This window comes from Delphinapterus leucas, chromosome X (genome assembly GCF_059928025.1).
Source record: "Delphinapterus leucas isolate spDelLeu-1000000601 "Yukka" chromosome X, BTC_Dleu_Yukka2, whole genome shotgun sequence".
Lineage (NCBI taxonomy): Eukaryota > Metazoa > Chordata > Mammalia > Artiodactyla > Monodontidae > Delphinapterus > Delphinapterus leucas.
In genome coordinates this window covers 70,371,742-70,388,565 of record NC_143150.1, presented here as the reverse complement: position 1 = coordinate 70,388,565, position 16,824 = coordinate 70,371,742, and the positions used below count along the sequence as shown (strand labels likewise).

At 40.0% G+C, this 16,824-nt stretch overlaps 1 protein-coding gene and 1 pseudogene across 2 annotated transcripts in view; both read right to left on the bottom strand.

Moving 5' to 3' along the window:
- HDAC8 (histone deacetylase 8) overlaps positions 1–16,824 on the bottom strand; it is a 244,923-nt gene that overhangs the window by 78,751 nt on the left and 149,348 nt on the right. The gene's annotated exons all lie outside the window — the stretch shown is intronic.
- Positions 7,590–8,023, bottom strand: LOC111170447 (eukaryotic translation initiation factor 1 pseudogene; annotated as a pseudogene).

Below are 16,824 nucleotides of genomic sequence, written 5' to 3'. Positions count from 1 at the left end.
TGTATCTATAAGCTTGGTTATTTTTTGTTTGTTTTTGTTTTTTAGATTCCACATATGAGATCATGTGATATTTGTCTTTCTATGACTTATTTCACTTAGCACAATGCCCTCCAGGCCCGTCCAGGGTGTCACAAATGGCAAGATTTCCTGCTCTTTATGGTGGAATAGTACTCCATTGTATACACAGTCAGCCCTCTGTATCACTGGGTTCCACATCCACAGATTCAACCAACCATGGATCAAAAATATTAGAAATATTTTTATTCCATAAAGTTCCAAAAAGCAAAACTTGAATTTGCTGCATGCTAGCAACTATTTACATAGCACTGACACTGTATTAGGTATTACAAGTAATCTAAAAATGATTTAAAGTATACAGGAGGATGTGCGTAGGTTATATGCAAATATTATGCCTTTTTATATAAGGGATTTGAGCATTCATGGATTTTTGTACCTGTGGGGTGTCCTGGAACCAATCCCCTAAGGAGACTGAGGGATGACTGTATATACCACATCTTCATCCACTGATGAACATTTGGGTTGTTTCTATATCTTGGCTATTGTAAATAATGCTGCAGTGAACATGGGGGTGTATATATCTTTCTGAATTAGTGTTTTCATTTTTTTTGGTAAATACCCAGAAGTGGAATTGTTGGATCATATGGTAGCTCTATTTTTAATTTCTTGTGGAATCTCCATAATGGCTTTCCATAATGGCTGCACCAATTTACAATCCAACCAACAGTGTACAAGTGTTCCCTTTTCTCTACATCCTCTCCAACATTTGTCGTTTTGGTAATAGCCATTCTAACAGGTGTGAGGTGTTATCTCATTGTGGTTTTGATTTGCATTTCCCTGATGATTAGTGATGTTGGGCAACTTTTCATGTATCTGTTGGCCATCTGTATGTCTTCTTTGAAAAAATGTCTGTTCAGATCCTCTGCCCATTTTTAAATTGGATTTTATTTTTTTGCTATTGAGTTGTAGTATAATCCTTTTTATTTCTGTAAAATTGGTAGTAATGCTTCCACTTTCATTTCTGATTTAAGTTATTTGAGTCTTGCTTCTTTTTTCTTAGTCATTTTAGCTAAAAGTTTGTCAATTTTGTTGACATTTTCAAAAAACAAGTTTTGGTTTCTTTGATTTTCTATTTTTTTCTTTTTCATGTATTCCCTCTCTAATCTTTGTTATTTCCTTCCTTATCCTTGCTCTGGATTTAGTTAGCTCTTCTTTCTCAGATTTCATAAGATGAAAGGTTGGGTATTGAGTTGAGATCTTTCTTTTTAACATAGGTGTTTATAGCCACAAATTTCCCTCTGAGCACTGCTTTAGCTACATCTCATACATTTTGGTATGTTGTTTCTTCATTTTCCTTCATCACAAATTATTTTCGATTTTCCTTTGTGGTTTTTTTTTAAATATAAAATTTTTCTTTTGGCTGCGTTGGGTCTTCATTGCTGCGCATGGGCTTCCTCTAGTTGCGGGAGCGGGGGCTACTCTTCGATGTAGTGCATGGGCTTCTCATTGCGGTGGCTTCTCTTGCTGCAGAGCACAGGCTCTAGGCACATGGGCTTCAGTAGTTGTGGTGCGCAGGCTCAGTAGTTGTGGCTCATGGGCTCTAGAGTACAGGCTCAGTAGTTGTGGTGCACGGGCTTAGTTGCTCTGCAGCATGTGGGATCTTCCTGGACCAGGGATTGAACCTGTGTCCCGAATTGGCACATGGATTCTCAACCACTGCGCCACCAGGGAAGTTCCTCCCTTGTGGTTTTTTCTATGACCCACTGGTCATTTTAGGAGTGTGCTTTTTAATTTCCACATATTTGTGAATTTCCCAAATTTCCCTGTTATTGATTTCTACTTTCATCTCATTGTGGTCAGAAAACATACTTTGTATGATTTCACTCCTTCTACGCTCTATGGCCTAGCCGATGGTCTATTCTGGAGACTGTTCCATGTGCATTTGAGAAGAATGTTTATCCTGTTGTTTTCCAGTGTAGTGTTTCATAGATCTATGTCAGGTCTAGTTTAGGTCAAGTCTTCTATTCCCTTGATCTTCTGCCTAGTTGTTCTATCCATTATGGAAAGTGGGCATTGAATTCTCAAACTATTATTGTTTGTCTATTTCTCTCTTCCACTCTGTCCAGTCTGTCAATTATTGTTTCATGTATTTTGGGACTCTGTTGTTAGGTACATATACGTTTACAATTGTATCTTCCTGATGGATTGACCCTTCTATCATTATGAAATGTCCCTATTCATCTCTAGTAATTTTTTTTTGTTATAAAGTCTCTATTTTTTTTCCTTTTTGGCCATGTCGTGTGGCATGTGGGATCTTAGTTCCTTGACCAGGGATTGAACCCATGCCCCCTGCAGTGGAAGCATGGAGTCCTAACCACTGGACAGCCAGGGAATTCCCTATAAAGTCTATATTTTGATATTAGTTTAGCCACTCCAGCTTTTCAGGGTTGGGTTGTTGTTTGCATGGAATATCATTTTTGATCCTTTTACTTTCAACCTATTTGTGCCTTTGGATGAAAAGTGTGCCTCCTGTAGACAGCATATTGTTGGACCTTGTCTTTTTTTAAAATCCAGTCAGATAATATCTTTCTTTCGATTGGATTGTTTAATTCAGTCACATTTATTGTTATTATTTATATGCTTGGATTTACATCACCATTTTGGTTTTTGTTTTCTATATGTCACATGTCTATACTTGTTATCTTCCTTAGTATTAGGTGGATATTTTCTCATGTAACATTTTAATTCCTTTCATGAATTTTAAAATTATTTATTTTTGAGTTATTTTCATTGTGGTTTTTCTAGGGCTTATAATATACATCTTATTAGAATCTACTTCAGATTTATACTGACTTAGTTCTAGTGAAATACAGACATTTTATATAGCTTCATTGCCTCCCCCTTTTTGATATTATTGTCATACATACATATATATTTATATATGTAATAAATCTAACAATATATGGCTGTAATTATTACTTTATATAATTTTATGTCTTTTAAAAAGGCTGAGAGGAGTTCCCTGATGGCCTAGTGGTTAGGATTTGGTCCTTACACTGCAGAGCCCCAGATTTGATCCCTGGTCAGGGAACCATCCCTCATGCTTCACAGTGCAGCCAAAATACAATAAATAAATAAACGAATAAATAAATAAATAAAGACTGAGAGAAGAGAATAAATATATATTTATAGTGTTCACTAACATTCTTACTCTTCTGGTTCTTTCCATTTCTTTCTGTGGATTGGAATTACCATTATTGTCATTTCCTTATTTCAGTACAGCTTTCTTCCCATTCCCTTCCGTTGTGCTGTTATTGTCAAATATGTTATGTTTCTATATATTATAGTCCCAATAATACAATCATATTCATATTGCTTTATGTAATTGATTTTTAAATCAGTCAAGAGGGGAAAGGGGAAGAAATACGCAATTACACTGTCTTTTCTAATTACCCACATAATTACCTTCATAAGCATTCCTTGTTTTTCATGTGCATTCAAATTATTGTCTGACATCACGTGCTTCCAGCCTGAAGAACCTCACTTAGTATTTCTTTTAAGAAAGGTATCTGGGCTTCCCTGGTGGCGCAGTGGTTGAGAATCTGCCTGCCAATGCAGGGGACACGGGTTCGAGCCCTGGTCTGGGAAGATCCTACATGCCATGGAGCAACTGGAACCGTGAGCCACAACTACTGAGCCTGCACATCTGGAGCCTGTGCTCCTCAACAAGAGAGGCTGCGATAGTGACAGGCCCGTGCACAGCGATGAAGAGTGGCTCCCGCTTGCCACAACTAGAGAAAGCCCTCGCACAGAAACAAAGACCCAACACAGCCAAAAAAATAAAAATATAGATAAAAAAAGGTATCCTATTCCCGTCTTACCCCTAGGTTCTTCATGGCCTTTTTTTCCCCCTTAGATTCCATATATATGTGTTAGCATACAGTATTTGTTCTTCTCTTTCTGACTTACTTCACTCTGTATGACAGGCTCTAGGTCCGTCCACCTCACTAGAGAATGGACTTGAGGATATGGGGAGGGGGAAGGGTAAGCTGTGACAAAGTGAGAGTGGCATGGACATATATACACTACCAAACGTAAAATAGATAGCTAGTGGGAAGCAGCCGCATGGCACAGGGAGGTCAGCTTGGCGCTTTATGACCACCTAGAGGGGTGGGATAGGGAGGGTGGGAGGGAGGGAGATGCAAGAGGGAAGACATATGGGAACATATGTATATGTATAACTGATTCACTTTGTTATAAAGCAGAAACTAACACACCATTGTAAAGCAATTATACTCCAATAAAGATGTTTAAAAAATAAATAAATAATACACTAAGTCAAAAAAAAAGAAAGGTATCCTAGCAATGAATTCTCTGGTTTTTTTTTTCCATCTGCGAATGTCTTTAATTCACCTTCATTTTTGCCAGATACATGATTCTTGGTGTTTTTTTTTTTAACTGTCAGTAGTTTGACTATATCATCCTTCTTGACTTCACTGCTTCTGATGGGAAGTCAGCTGTTAATCTTATGGGGGTTCCCCTGTATGTGATGTGTTTTTTTTCTCTTCCTGCTTTCAAGATTTTCTTTTTGTTTTTCAACATTTTACTATGATGATACTGGGTATGATCTCTTTGGGTTTACTTAGAATTAATTGAGTTTCTTGGGTGTGTAAAGTTTTTTTTTATCAAATTTGAGAAATTTTGGAATTCCCTGGTGGTCCAGTGTTTAGGACTCTGTGGTTTCACTACTGGGGCCCAGGTTTGATCCTTGGTCAGGGAACTAAGATCCTCTGAGCCGTGCAGGCAGTGTGGCCAAAATAAGGAAAAAAAAAAAAGGAGAAAATAAGAAATTTGAAGAGTTTTCAGCAATTTTTTGGAATATCTTTTTCTGTCCTTTTAATGCTCTCCTCTCTTTTTAGTACTCCAATTATGCATATATTGATGCACTTATTTATATCCCACATTTCACTGAGGCTCTGTTCATCTTCAGTTTTCCTCTCTGTTCTTCAGATTGCATAATATCTATTGTCATATCCTCAAGTGGACTGATTCTTTCTTCTGCCAACTCAAATCTACTGTAGAGCCCCCTCTAGCAAATTTTTCATTTGTTACTATACTTTTCAACTCCAGAATATACATTTGGTTCTTTTTTATAATTTCCATTTCTTTCCTTTTTTTAAAAAATAAATTTATTTATTTAATTTTTGGCTGCATTGGGTCTTTGTTACTGTGTGTGGGCTTTCTCTAGCTGCAGTGAGCAGGGGCCACTCTTTGTTGTGGTGCATGGGCTTCTCATTGTGGTGGCTTTTCTTGTTGCAGAGCACAGGCTCTAGGTGCACAGGCTTCAGTAGTTGTGGCTCATGGGTTCTAGAGCGCAGGGTCAGTAGTTGTGGCGCATGGGCTTAGTTGCTCCGTGGCATGTGGGATCTTCCTGGATCAGGGCTTGAACCCGTGTCCCCTGCATTGGCAGGCAGATTCTTAACCACTGTGCCACCAGGGAAGCCCTAATTTCGATTTCTTTATTGATAATTTATATTTATTGAGACATTGCCATCACACATTCCTACTTCTTTTAAGCAACCTTTAGTTCTTTGAGCATACTTATAACAATTGTTTTGAAACCTCTGTCTGCTACATCCTCCACTTGAGCCTCTTTAAAGAGAGTATTTTTATTGCTTTTCTTTTCTTTTTTTTTCCTTCTGTGTATGGGTCATATTTTCCTGTTTTTTGGAGGAGGGGCAGGAAAAAATTATTTTTCTCATAATTTTTTTGTTGAAATCTGAACATTGTAGACAATATATGGTAGGAACTATGGGATACTGATTCCCCACCCCACCCTAGGCTGGTGGCTTTTAATTTCTTGGTTATTTGTTTGATAATTTGAATGAAAATTGTAAAGTTTATCCTCTCTATAATATAAAGCTTGATGTCCCTGCTCTGATTTTTTCCCCTTGTTTTAAATTTCTTTGCTTGACTACCTAGGGGTTACTCCTGGGTTGGCACAAGCCATTTATTGTCAAGGTTGTGCTTAAGCCTCCCAAGTCAGTTAGATTTTTAACCTTTATCGTTGGATATCTTTGTGGTTTGGAGGCTACTATCACAGTTCAGGGTTTATATTGGGTTGGCCAAAAAGTTTTGCCCAGGTTAGAGTGGGAGCTGGGTGGAGGAAAAGAGATCTGGTTTTCTTGACCATGCCTGCTTGGACTTGAGCTTCTGCAACATGGAGCTGGGAGAGATGAAAAATTCCAGCAGCCTGCCCTTCCCTTGGTGAAATCATAACCCCAGACTGGGTACTGCAGGGGGAAGGAACCTCCATCCTCTTGGCTGCATCTGCCCAGAGTAGTGAGTTTGGGGTAGAGATTCTGCAAAGCAGAGGTGGGGTGGGGGGAGTTGTGATAAGGGAGTGAGTCATGGCTCAAATGCCATAGACTCTTGCTATTCTTGGCTTTGGTGATCTTCTCTACTTTGTTTTATATTTTAATAATTTTTGCTTTTGTGTCTATTATTTCCTTCCTTCTGCTTTCTTTGGATTTATTCTATTGTTTATTATCTAACTTCTTAAGTTGAACCCTTAGCTCATTAACTTTCAGCCTTTCTTCCTTTTTTTTTTGGCCGCACTGAACAGCTTGTGGGATCTCAGTTCCCTGACCAGGGATTGAACATCGGCCATGGCAGTGAAAGCCTGGCCACCACAGAACTCCCTCTTCCTTTTTAACATACTCTCCTAAGGCTATAAACAGCCCTGTAACCACCACTTTAGGTGCAACATATAAGCTCATTTCTAAACATTTTCTAATTTCCATTAAGATTTCTTCTTTGACCTAAAGAGTTATTTAAAAGTGTTTTTAAATTTCCAAAACTGTATTTTAAGAAAAAGACTGTATATTTGGATTTATTTATATTGTCTTATTTTATTCCATGAGTTCCATTTTTGCTGTGTTTTTTCCTCTTTTGAATCAATTGATTTTTTCTTGTTCCACTTTGCCACTTCTATTATTTTGGAAGATATTCATTCTTTTTCTCTTCTTTTAGTGGCTATCTTTGAAATTCTAACATGCTTACTTAATTCAATAAAACCTAGAGTTAATTAACATACGTACCCTCTTCTTGAAGGGACCCCTAAAATGTTTTGACTCTAATCCTCAACATGAGTTGCTATTGTGAAGCCTTTAAATTCTGTGTTTTTTGTCTTCTTTTAATCCCACAAATTATAAATTACTAATATTACCCACATGTTTAACTTTTGTTTTCTACTTAAAGTTCTTTTGTATATCTCGGAACTTCTTTTTTGGATAATTTTCCTTATTCAGTGACAAATGTTGGTGGTAAATGCTTTAAATTTTTTTTATATTAAAATGCCTTTATGTTGCCTTTATTCTCTGAAGACAGTTTCACAGTATATATAATTTTTTTTGGCTCTTTTCAGTTTATTGCGTGAAGGAGTTACACTAGTCCAAGTTAAAAGCAGACCCCAAATGGTTACATTATACAAGCTGTGAGGTTTTTAAACTTGTGACAAGGGACAGAAGGAAAATTTTGCTCATTGCAAGGAAATCCTCACGTAAGCTTCAGTGAGCCAGAAGCATTTAAAACCTATGAACCTTCAGCTGATTGTCCTTAGCCAGTCCAGTCTCTACAAGGAACTGGCATATGTTCTAGTGCTGGTCACCCTGTAGCTGAATTACTTCTCCATATTCTGGATGCTCAAGTACAGTACCATTGCAGGCAAATTTCTTCTTAAACGCCTTCACTAGTTTCTTTTTATTGTAATCATCAGTGATCCCTTGGACAGTAGTAAGGGTCTTCCTGCTGTTTCTCTGTTGAATTCTTATATGGATATAATCCTCAGTGCCAGCAGGAAGCAGATCATCACCCTTACTTGCATCAGCAAAGGGGTCGAAAGAGTGGAGGTTCTGGATAGCGGACATACGATACGATTCCTTTTCCTCGGTGGAAATGGCCTGCAGAAGGTGGCGGCTGGAAAAGGCGGGTGGGGGGGACAGAGCGTCAGGAAGCGAGGGGGCTTGAGGGGGAAGCTACTGAGTCCTCAGTGGCGGCTCAGTGAGTGGGCCACAGTATATATAATTTTAAGATGAAAATTATTTTCTCGAAGCACTTTCAACATTATATTCTAATATGGCTTCCAATGTTGCTGTTGAGAAGTCACCTATTGGTCTAATTGTTGTTCTTTTGTATGTGATCAGTCTTTTCCTTGTAGCTTGTTTTAAGATCTTATCTTTGTCTCTGGTGTTCTGCAGTTGACTGTGATGCATGTAGATATTAATTTCTTTTTATTTATCTTGCCTGGAATTTCTTAGTTTTCCCGAACTGCAGATTTTTGCTTTTTCAAAATTCTGGAAACTTTCCAGCTATGGTTTATCTGAATGGTTCTCCCCCTTTTCTATTATTTCTTTGTAGAATCCTAAAGAGATTAATATTGGGCCTTTTTGCTTTATCCTCCATATCTCTTAAGCACTCATATTTTCCATCTCTTTGTACCTCTTTTTTGAATTTTGTGTGATTTTTTCAGATGTATTTTCCAGTTTCCTAATTTCTCATCAACTGATGCATAAAACTTCATCAAGGTTTTTAATAACAATTATTATATTTTTCATTTCTAGGTATTCTATTTAGTTCTTTTTCAAACCTAGCAGGTCATTTTTTTTTAACATCTTTATTGGAGTATAATTGCTTTACAATGGTGTGTTAGTTTCTGCTTTATAACAAAGTGAATCAGTTATACATATACATATATCCCCATATCTCTTCCCTGTTGCATCTCCCTCCCTCCCACCCTCCCTATCCCACCCCTCTAGGTGGTCACAAAGCACTGAGCTGATCTTCCTGTGCTATGCGGTAGCAGGTCATTTTTAATAGTCTCTTGCTCTGTACTTTTTTATTTCCTTAAATGTATTTAACATATCTATTTAATATCCTGTATACGATAATGTAAATATCTAAAATCTTTGTGGGTCTAGTTATGTTTTACCTTTTTTTTTTTCCCTGTTGACTGCTTCCTCCTGGAAGTTGGTTTTCTTGTGTAAATTGTGACTTTTGATTGTGAAGGACTTTGTTAGAACTCTCTGTGGGATTTCCATGTGGCCCGAGAGTAACAGTGTTCTCCCATGAAAGCTTTCAATTTGATTTTCCCTGGTGTTTGAGGCATCACAAACCTAGGTCCACTTTAAATTAAAAATCGTGGCCTGTGATTTTTTGTGCCATTCACATAATATATATTCAATCTCCAAACCAGGTGTCATAAAATCTCAGAGAGGTATTTTAAAAAAAAATTCTACTCAAAGTTAAAACTTAGACAAAAAAATTTTCCTTACTGTCTGTCCCTTCCCCCAGCTGCAGGCCTCTGTTGTCCAATACTAACCACTTAGCCACATGTGGCTATTAAATGTAAATTAGTGAAAATAAAATAAAATAAAATAAAATGAAAAATGTAGTTCCTCCGTCTCACTAGCCACATTTCAAATGCTCAATAACCACATGTGGCTACCGTATTGGTCAGTGCAGATATAGAACATTTCCATCACCGTGAAAGTTTTATTGGATAGTGCTGCTCTAGAACATTTGAATCTACACATGTCTCCAGGGTGTGTGGTGTCTTCAGAACTAGGTTACACCTTTGAACAAACCCTTGTCAATCTGTGTCTCAGTCTGTATGCTTGCTCCCTGAAGATGTGCAAGTCGTAATACCCAGAATCTGTGAATATGCTAACTTACATGGCCAAAGGGACTTTGCAGACATGATTAACGATCTTGAGATGGGGAGATTATCCTGGATTATAGGGTGAACTCAATGTAATTACAAGGATCTTCATAAGGGAAATAGGAAAGCAGGAAATACACAGTCAGAGAGGTGATGTGGTGACAGAAGCAGAGGTTGGAGTGATGTACTTTGAAGATGGAGGAAGGAACCATGAACCAAGGCATGCAGGAGACCTCTAGAAGCTGGAAAAGGAAACGAAACAGATTCTTCCCTAGAACCTCCAGAAGGAATATAATCCTGTGACCCATTTTAGACTTTTTTTTTTTTTTTTTTTTTTTGCGGTATGTGGGCCTCTCACTGCTGTGGCCTCTCCCGTTGCGGAGCACAGGCTCCGGACGCGCAGGCTCAGCAGCCATGGCTCACGGGCCTAGCCGCTCTGCGGCATGTGGGATCTTCCCGGACCGGGGCACGAACCCGTGTCCCCCGCATCGGCAGGCGGACTCTCAACCACTGTGCCACCAGGGAAGCCCCATTTTAGACTTTTAACCTCCAGAACTGTATGAGAATAAATTTGTGCTGTTTTAAGCTACTAAGTTCGTGGTAATTTGCTACAGTAGCAATAAGTCGTACAAACTATGAAAGGAGCCAGTTAAGAAAGGCTTTATTTTAATATACCAGAAATGTGTGGCTGCCAAATGGCATTAAGTTATTCTTATATCTACTCATTTCCTCTTCCTATATTTCTATTTGGCCCTGAGGGTACAAGGCCCATGCAAACAAAAATTTTAGAAGGGAGACTGATGCAGGAACCTATACTTTCATTCATTTATTCAACAGATATAAATATATACTGAGTGCTTATCATGCTCCAAGCACTGGTTTAGGTGCTTGACATATATTAGTGAATAAAAGAAAAAAATCTCTGCCCTCAAGAAGCTTACATTCTAGAGGAGAGACAGAGTTGATAAATGATAAACATAATACACAAGTAAATTACACTGTATGTTAGCAGATGATTGGTGCTATTGGTGAAAAAAAAGTGTGAGTGGTCAGGGAGTGGGGATGGGCAACTATAGTATTAAATATGGTGGTCAGGGTAAGTCTCATTGAAAAAGTTGCAACTGAGCAAAGACGTGAAGGAGTTAGTCATGTGAACATCCACGGTAAAGCATTCTAAGCAGAGGAAACATCCAGTGCAAAATATTGAAGTGGGAGTGTGCCTTGTGCCTGATACCTTCTAAGAACAGCAAGCAGGACAGTGTGGTGGAGGACAGAGCAGTAGGAAATGAGGTCAGAGAGGTGATAGAGGACAGACCATGCTGGGTCTTGTAGGCTACTGCAAGGACATAAGCATCATACTGAGGAGGACCCCTGACTTTTAGGGTAGACAAGTGTACAATTAGCATAACACTCAGAATACACAGGAAGAGATATAGCGCTTAGAGAATGGATGAATTTTTAGATGCTGTGAGTGGCAAGCTTTCTTCTGAGCACCACACTTTTGTACCCATTTGCTTCCTGGACTTTTCTACTTGTATGCTGATTGGTGACTCAAACTCAGATTGCTCCAAATAAACTCGTGATCTTCTGTCTTAAACCCTTTCTCCTCTTCTGTTCTCTATCCCACTTAATGGTATCCTGTTAGAAATCTTGGAGTCATCTCCTGATTCTGCTTTTTCCCACTCCACTATGTCCAATCAGACTCCCAACCCTGTCAGTCTTAGTGTAGATATGTCCTCTTCTCTGTTCCCTCTGCCTTCACCTTGGTTGAAGCCTTCATCTCTCACGTGACCTCTGTAATCACCTCCATGGTTCTATAACCTGTGTACCAACTATAGCTGCCACAGTTCCAAAACTGATCATGCCACTCCCTCTTTTTTTTTTTTTGTGGTACGCGGGCCTCTCACTGTTGTGGCCTCTCCCGTTGCGGAGCACAGGCTCCGGACGTGCAGGCTCAGCGGCCATGGCTCACGGGCCTAGCCGCTCCGCGGCATGTGGGATCTTCCCGGACTGGGGCACGAACCCGTGTCCCCTGCATCGGCAGGCGGACTCTCAACCACTGCGCCACCAGGGAAGCCTGCCACTCCCTCTTTTAAAGATCTCTCCTGGGGACTTCCCTGGTGGTGTAGTGGTTAAGAATCTGCCTGCCAATGCAGGGGACATGGGTTCGAGCCCTGGTCCAGGAAGATCCCACATGCTGCAGAGCAACTAAGCCCATGCACCACAACTACTGAGCCTGTGCTCTAGAGCCCGGGAGCCACAACTACTGAAGCCCGCATGCCTAGAGCCTGTGCTCTGAAACAAGAGGAGCCACCACAATGAGAAGCCCATGCATCACAACGAAGAGTAGCCCCCACTCGCTGCAACTAGAGAAAGCCTGCACACAACAATGAAGACCCAACACAGCCAAAAAATAAATTAAAAAAAAAATCTCTCCTGGCTCCTACTGCTTGTAGAATCTTGTCCCAATCTCTCCTTCTATTCTCATTTTCCAATATGCTTTTTCTATGTGTCCCATACTCCAGCCGTACTGAACCTGTCACTATAATCCCAGCATATGCCGCCCTATCACAAGTATATATATACCTGAAAAAGCAGTACCTGCTAGCTATTATGATTATCAAATAACAACGGATTCTTTCTTCCAGAAATGCCCTTACTCTTTCTCTTCACCTTCAAAAATACTTATATACCTTTCTACTCAATTCAAATGCCACCTCCTCTGTGAAGCCTTTCTTGTTTCCCTCAGTAGGGTTTGTTGCTACTTCTTGTGTGTAGCTCCAGCATTCTGTATCTATAGCCCCTGGGCCACTTAATACAACGTATCGTGATTATTTGATTACAGATCTGCCTCCCCCAACAGACTCCAAGCTGCTTGAGGGCAGGTACCATCTCTACTGATTTTTTCATGCCTAGTAGCTAGTAGTGTCGGGCCCAAAGGAGGTACTCAATTATTATTTGGTGAAATAAAGAATGAATGACTGAAATGATTCAGGAAAAATCTATGACTTGCTAGTCAAGAAGAAAGAGCAAAAGAGGGGAATTTCATACACAAAGCAGCTGGCCTAATAGCTCAGAGCTGGGAGGGGTAGCCACAAAAAGACTAAAATTGAAGATGTGGGCTGGGTTATAATGGGAGACGAGAGCAAACAGGAAGGGTTGGGTGGACCTAGCTGGGGAACTGCTGTGAAGCCACTGCCCAAAGTCTGGATTTTCATTTGAATGAGTAGGGAGCTGCTGGAGAGTTATTAGAGACACGGTTGAAGCGAAGCCATGAAAAATGACCTGCACTGCAAGGCTGGAAGGAGGCAGCAAGGCCAGCCAGAAGGCAGTCACAATAACCCAGAGCAGAATGGGCATGGCAAGTGCAGGCAGGAGATTCAGGGGGCACAGAAAAGGAGGGGGCTGGATTTGGTGAATGATTGCATTTGGGAGAAGACACAAAGGTAGTGAGAATTGCTGAAGATTATGAAAAGCAGAGTAGTGCACAGAAAGAACACGAGACCAGCAGTTAGGAAATCAGGGTTCAGTTACAGCACAAAAATTATTCCCTATTAACTTAGTCTTCCTGTGCCTTACCTTCCTAAACAGTAAAACAAAGAGGTTCCCCATTCAAATTATCGGCAAATCCAGAATCCTTCAATTCTACTTCAAAAATATTTCTTGAATCACACCATCTTCACTGCCACCACCCTAGTCCAGGCCCCAGCAGTCCTCAGCTGGACCAGTGTATTAGCCTGGACAGTGGTCTCTGCACCCTCTCTTGTCCCCACACTATGTGGTCTCCACACAGCAGTCAGCGCCATCTTCTAAAAATGTCAATTCGCTTACGTTACTCCTCTGCTTAAAAACTCTTTGACCCCCACTACAATTAGAGTCAGATTACACTCCTTACCTCAGCCTACAAGTCTCCTACATAGTGTGGCTCCTGCCTGCCTCTCTGACCTCATCCCACCCCCCTCACCTCACTCAATACACCCCAGTCGCACAACCTTTCTGCTTTTTCTTGAGCATATCCAGCTCTTTCCTACCTTTTCACATGCTGTTCCCTGAAATGCAGCTTTGTCTGGCTGGGTTCTTCGTGGCTTTGGTACTTCAGACCTAGATTTGATCCCCTCAGAGAGGTCAGTCCTGATCTCGGTATCATCTGTTTATTTCCTTAGCACTTATCACAATCTGTAATTATTTTATTACTTGTTTACTGCTGATCTCCCAGAAGACTACAAGTTCTAAAAGGTAGGGCCCCTCTGTCTACTTCACTGTGCATTTGTGAGTGAGTGAATGAGTGAATGAATGAATGAATGAAAGGGGTGATGGAAGCAGAGTTCACCAAAAATGGAGTTGTGAAGCAAAATGGAGGAAAAGATTTTGAAAAGAGTTCCGTGGAATCTTGAGGATAGCATAACTAGTTTCACCCAGCTCGTAGTAAAAACTGTTAAAAGGAATTGAGACAGGAGACAGAGGGCTCAGGCAAAAAATCATGGAGAATCACAGAAGCTGCAGCTAATGGAACTCAATTCAAATTACCAGAAATTTGTTGAGTACTTACTATATGCCAGACTCTACGCTGGGCCTCACTGTGAGACGTATAAAGATGAGTGAGTGGACACTTCAAGAGTTTATATTCAGGAGGCCAGAAATAGGAGAGAAGGAAGTGCAAGTGATAATAAAAGGCAGAATTTAATCAAAGGGCGCTGCGGCTAAGAAGAAGGGGCTCAGGGAAGGCTTCAGAGAAAGTTACTCTGACGCTGAAGTCAACAAGTTCCAGTCTACAATGAAATACGAGCAGATGCTTCTCTCTGCTCTTCCCCACAAAATACTTCTGAAAAGTAGGATGGAAAGCAAAATATTTTTCAAGATGACTTTTGAGGCACTGTGTTAGTGGGGAAACAACTACGTGAGTTTTGGCCCTACCACTCACTATTTGGGAGACCTTGGACAATTTGCTCATTTCTTTTTCCTATTATTGAGGGCCTGTGCTAGGCACTTTCATATATACTATTTTATTGAATCATTTATCTTTTCTAAGCTTCAGGTTTCTCCATTCCCTTTGAACTTTAGCAGACTAGATTTCTGGTTCCCAGTTGGTGCTGGGTACAGACCTGCAGGTATTCCTTTTTGCCTTCAGGTAGCACCCACACTTTTGCACCAAAGCAACAGACTGGCTTTTGGTAATATCCTAAAGGCACTAGAGTGCACTTTGGCTATTTGGCAGATGGGGAAAAAGATGAAAAAGTTTAAGAAGTGAAGCATAAGTTTCTTTGTGGCACTGTTGGATGAGCACATTTTGAAGTGGTAAACAATGGGGCCTGCCTGCCATGGTAACCTGTTGTATATTGCGAAACGGAGATATTAAGGTGTCAAGAAATGACCACCCTAAAATGTTACTAATGTTAAGGTAAACTGTAATGTCAAAACTTGTAACATGATTGTCTCGAGGTAATGCTGTAAAGACAGGTACTTAGATGACTGGCAAAGTGAGATGGGTGAACAAGAGAAAATCTGTCAGTGCATCTCCAGGAACGACCATGGAGAGGACTGTCTATTTTTGGACAATGGCGTCTTTGCTTCTGTAGACAGAACTATTCCTAGTATGGAGAAGGGCAATTTCTCAGGTACCTAGGCTTGATTAAAAGAAGAACAAAACTCTGGAGACTATCCAATTCATTTTGTTCTAATTAGGTGTTTGCTGAGCAGCTTTATGGTGTATAACTGGTTTCTTGACTGGGACGACCCACCAGCCAGGAGGGCCTTTATGCTGTTGATGAAAGTCTTGTCTTGCCTAATATACTGCTCATTATAAATGACCACCTTGAGGTCTGCTTTATAAATTAGTCTCTGTGGCTTTGGCAGCATGATTCATTCCCCAGAGACTTAATCATCATGTGACTGAAAATGGGAGAGAAATGCGAGGTGGAAAAACTACAGAGCAGACTGGCTGGAGTATCCTCAAGTGCTCCTCTCCTATGAGGGCTGGCCTGAAGCAGCCAGTGGCTTTACCTATTAAATTACAGCAATAATCATCTCTTATACTTGTTCAGTGCTTTTAACTTTCAAAGCACTTCCATATATATATATATATATATATAAAATCTAATTTTATCATTTCATCTATTATACCTTCTTTAGCTCATACTGTTTGCAAAAATACATTTGTAGAGCAGTGGCAAAGACACCAAAAGCAGCAGTAATATTGTCAACACCTTGAAAAAAAATCTGTCTATGATGGGACCTTGGCAAAATAAATCAAACTAAAGAAATAAGTGTAGTCAGAGTCTAGGCTGCAGTAAGGTGACCCAGGAATTTGGAGATAGGCTCAGAATGATTCTGAGAGTGAAATAACACAAAGACATGGTTGTAGATGTGTTGCTGATGGAGATTTGGGAAATATCCAAGTGTAATCAAGGTGATCAGGGCATATCTGCAAGACTGGAATGTACTCGAAGAAAGCTGCAATCTAATCAGTTTTACTGTAAACTCTCTGAAGAATAAGGTGCTACGAGTTATTTGAAAAAGAGGGATTAGAGAGTGAAGATATGTTACTGTTTGTCCAGCATCCCCCACTCCTAACTATGCAGGGGGACAGGAAGGGATGGGAGAGGGAAGTGTGTACATTTGTGCAGTGGCTGGAGAGCAGAGGGAGCTGGGTAGACCACGTATATGACAGACACACATATTGTGGTCCCTAAGGATGTAGACTCAATTATGAAACAGTCACTTCCTTCACTCTGATTCCATGCTCATCAAGTAACCTTCTGACTTACTAATTCAGTTTCCTAGGTCCCTTGATCCTGGGAAAGAAATGCCCTTGGAGTAGATAAGACTATTGTGGTTACCCAACAGGTATAGCTTCCATTGTAAATAAATATAATTGCAATATATTTTATATGTCTCTTCCCCAATTTTTTTATTTTGAAAATTTTCAAATCTAAAGAGAAGCTGTAAAAACAGTAAAATAGATTTCTACTTTTTCTTAAACTAAATTTACCAATTTGCTGATGGAAGTTCAACTGCACCAGCACTATTTATTGAAAAGGCTGTCTTTCCTCCATTGAATTGCTTTTGGACCTTAGTCAAAAATCAGTTGG